General features: G+C 32.1%; 1 long non-coding RNA gene across 1 annotated transcript; it reads right to left on the bottom strand.

Moving 5' to 3' along the window:
* Window positions 1-962: 962 nt before the first annotated feature.
* On the bottom strand, window positions 963-2,857 carry LOC134276097 (uncharacterized). Its single transcript, XR_009993979.1, has 4 exons — window positions 2,753-2,857; window positions 2,304-2,402; window positions 1,969-2,016; window positions 963-1,585 (listed from the first exon to the last, which is right to left on the bottom strand). It is a non-coding gene; the product is annotated as an uncharacterized LOC134276097 (long non-coding RNA).
* Between the last annotated feature and the right edge of the window lie 1,036 nt (window positions 2,858-3,893).

The raw sequence follows: 3,893 nt of genomic DNA, 5'->3' as shown, positions 1-3,893 counted from the left end.
CAAAAAAGGTTAAAGGAGAGGACGGGGTTCTCGATCAATGAATGTTGTTGCTGCACCATCGGCCCCCTCATTGCTGTTGGATCCTCCAGCACATGCCCATTCTGAATTACCCGTTAGCAGCCTTCCAGCATCTCCCCAAGCAGCGGTGTTGACAACACACAAGCTGAGACAGGTCACTGAAAGCGTACCAGCTTTGATAAAGGAATCACCGAGGGATTCAGTAGAACCAGCATCCTCCCCAATTTTGGACGAAATATCAGGTGATACAATTACATCTAGTGTATGTACCCCTGCGAGGTGAAATTCATAATTTCAGGAACTTTTATGAATCGTTCATGTACATTCATGATGTGTTCATGAACGGTTCATGACTGGTTCATAAAGATGGTTCATGAACTTTATTCATGAATATATTCATAAAATGTAGTTCATGAACAAATGATGAATTTATATGAATATTGGTAATTTTCATTTTAAAGACAGAAAAAATGTAGAGTTCAAGGTATTATGAATGTTCATGAATTTTCATGAAGACTAAAATAATTGACAAAAATGATTGACAGAAAACACTCATTACTCTCATAATGCAACTTTTGCATGCAGATGCAATTGTTGAACAAGCCTCTGGCATAATTTAAATTTAATAACATTCTTTCACCAACTTTCTGAAAAAATAAATCATGAAATCTCTAAACATTTCGTGTTTTTATTTGATTTTAATCAAACAAACACTGCATCACCATTGACAGCATTTTTTGTCAAATTTATTATTTATGTTTCTTCATAATTTAAATTAAACAGTTATATTCATCATAATGTGCTTTAAATAATGTCGTTTTTCATCACACAACTTTGTGCGACCGAATTTTCTCTAACACAAATTTTAAACAAGTTGCAAAATAAAAAAATTACAGTTTCTTTTACAATGTTTTTTAAGACAAATATAATAGCATATACCATTCAGATGTACAATATAAGCACACTTTTTTAAATGTATGTATTCTCAATGAAACTGCAAAGTATTTTACATCAAAGGTTATTAACAGAAATATCCAAGAAAAAATAAGATTACTGGGGGATCGCCTTGGTTAAATTAGTGATAATCAAGTTATGACATACATGTATGTAGTAAACTAAAGTATGCATTTTTTTTAAATAAGAGGTTAGATTCATTAAATGACATTGGCCAAGGATTGGGAGAGGTCATTGAAACCTCAACAGTATATACATTTACAATAAAGTGCCAGTATCCCATGTACATTTACTGTACAAAGTTAGTGACTAGAGTGACAAACACATGTATTAAATGCAAAAATATATGTAGTACACAACTACATTGATAGAAAGATCCCATAAAATGAACATTTGCTATTTTCCACCAATGTACGTGCCAAAGATCCCAATTATGGAAGATACAAAACTTCTGACATGTTGCTAGAATCACATCCTCAGATATCCCATGAAATTTGCAATAGAGGGTTGACAGATAATTGGCGTCACCAACGGATTCACTTTTAGTACGAAAACTCAGCAAGTTCGATGTTGATCATTCCAACTGACACTTCAAACTTTCCTTGCACAATTTCTGAAATAGGAGATGACCATTTAAGATGTATCATTATTGATATCCGTATAAATATATGACAAATAATAAACTAAAGCTCTACAAAACAATTGTTCTTTTCTACCTGGCAGATCAGTTTACTGTAGAATATAAATTCACTATCTTGCAATTTTTTGTTCAAATTAGGATTAATTCTGATAAATGTAAAAATGTGAAAAGTTTATAGACAACAGACAAACACAAGACTGTGACACTGATCAAAAAACTCACTTAGGCCTTAACATGGCTCAGTTGAGCTTAAATGAAAAGGCTAGAGCTGAAGCTAAATGCCTGACTAATATTGAAAAAAATTAATTTTATTTCATGTGATTTTATTGATTAAGAAAATAATGAAGAAATCTTACCATTTTTTATACAGTTCTTGTCCTAAATCTTGTGGAGCATCCGGATTCCTGTGTAAAATGCATGTATACTTCATAGAAGATGATATCTTTGATTATATTTGATCTAAAATAATTATACATACCCATGCAGTTAGCATGTTTAGATTACCTTTTAGAATTCGTTGTTAAAAATAATAAGGATATGGAAATTAGGCATGTTGAGAATATAAAATCTTTGAATGTTGTTCACTTGGCATAGTTGCACTATTTTTTTTTAATCTTATGCTTAAAGACATAGATTAATAAAATCAAAGTTAGTTTCTTTATTTTGAATGATAATTTGAGCTGATTCTCACCATATTCACAAGCCTAGTGACTGATTGGTTAAGCATCTACATGTATATGCACTTTATCAAAGGCCAGGACTGTGAAAATCATCTCAGGCAATGCAGCAACTATTAAAACAATCGAAACATACAAGATAAGAGCTGAAAAATGGTCATGAACATGCATTACAAAATAAATAATTAATTACATGTACATCATACTCTGTAAATGTTATCTTGAACAAAGGAAGGTACAGGTAAAATTCTTGACATCAGTTCGATTCCAAGCAAGGAAATTCGGGTTAAAATCAATAATCTTAATGATATATATAGACTTGTTAAATAATTATTACAGAAATAGTGCTTGTCCTAACGATTTCACCGTCGGGCATTTTATGTATGGTGCCCGGATTAATCAAAAGTAGCAGAAACATTTTTCGTTCGAGGACACATAAAATACTGTACAATATTGTACCTACCGGTCTTAAAAATGTCGTCATCTTCTTCCATCCCAAGCTGACCACGATCCTCCTGTTCGTGGCACTCGTTCCAACTTTCCTTCTGTGGAACATCAACATGATGAAGAATTTCGGTGTTGTTAAAATTAATTGTTCATCGAGCCCGACTTCGATCCTGATGTTATTGTAATCTTAGTCCAATTTAATTGATGACGTAAAAAGTTCGAATTCTTCATTGATAAAACTTATTTTGATATAAAAAAAATTGTATTTTCAGTGAAAATTATTCAGATAGTATTTTTTAATTTTTTTTTAACAGAAATCTTGGAAATTCGAAACTAACGTATTTCTTAGCTCTACCGTACAATTTTGAAAAGGCGCAAACTTGAAAACGCGCGAGACGTTGGAAGTGGGAATTTCGAGAGTGGAAGGATGGGTATTTGTGATCTATAATTTGCATAGTCACTGATCTTTGTCAACTTTTAAAGAAAATAACAGAATATGAAGAAGGAAGACTATATATAGGATTGATTTACTTCATAACTGGTGAGTGACAAAAATGGAGGCAATCACTGAGTCAGAAAACTGTCTGTAGGCTAAATGTTACTGTCTATTTGTAAAAAAAAATTAATGTGTCTTTTTTTTAAATGAAAGTTTTGTCTAACTTTGCTTTGAGTTTGGATCCAACCATATAACATACATTAATTATAGACTGAGACTCGAAACATTCATAGGCCCGATTGATCTACAAAATGGCGGTCCAAGAAAATAGGCTTAAATTCCATTCAGAATGTTTTAATTTGGAAGTGCCTCTGATGCAAAATTAAATGAAACTAAAATGCAAGAAAATACACAAAAAAGTCTTATGTTTTACAACCATGGGTAATTTCAGAAAATCTTTCTTTTTGAAGGAAAAAGAGAAGCAGTTCACAAATGTTGATGAGCAGAAGACAAGAAACTCTGGCTGCAAAAAAATCTGAGCTCTTGAAAAAGAAAGAAAAAAAGAATTGAAAATATGAATGATATTCAATCAAAGGATCCAAATGATGAAATTCTGGAAATTCCACATGGAGAGACACTAAGGATTTTTGAATTGACCATCTCTGCTCGAACTGCTTGAAAGCACTTAAAACTGTTTCCCTGGTACTGAACAAACTTTTCT

This window comes from Saccostrea cucullata, unplaced genomic scaffold (assembly GCF_032062105.1).
Source record: "Saccostrea cucullata isolate Sc308-1 unplaced genomic scaffold, CSIRO_AGI_Scuc_v1 ctg8847, whole genome shotgun sequence".
Classification (NCBI taxonomy): Eukaryota; Metazoa; Mollusca; class Bivalvia; order Ostreida; family Ostreidae; genus Saccostrea; species Saccostrea cuccullata.
This window is presented reverse-complemented; position numbering and strand designations above follow the sequence as displayed.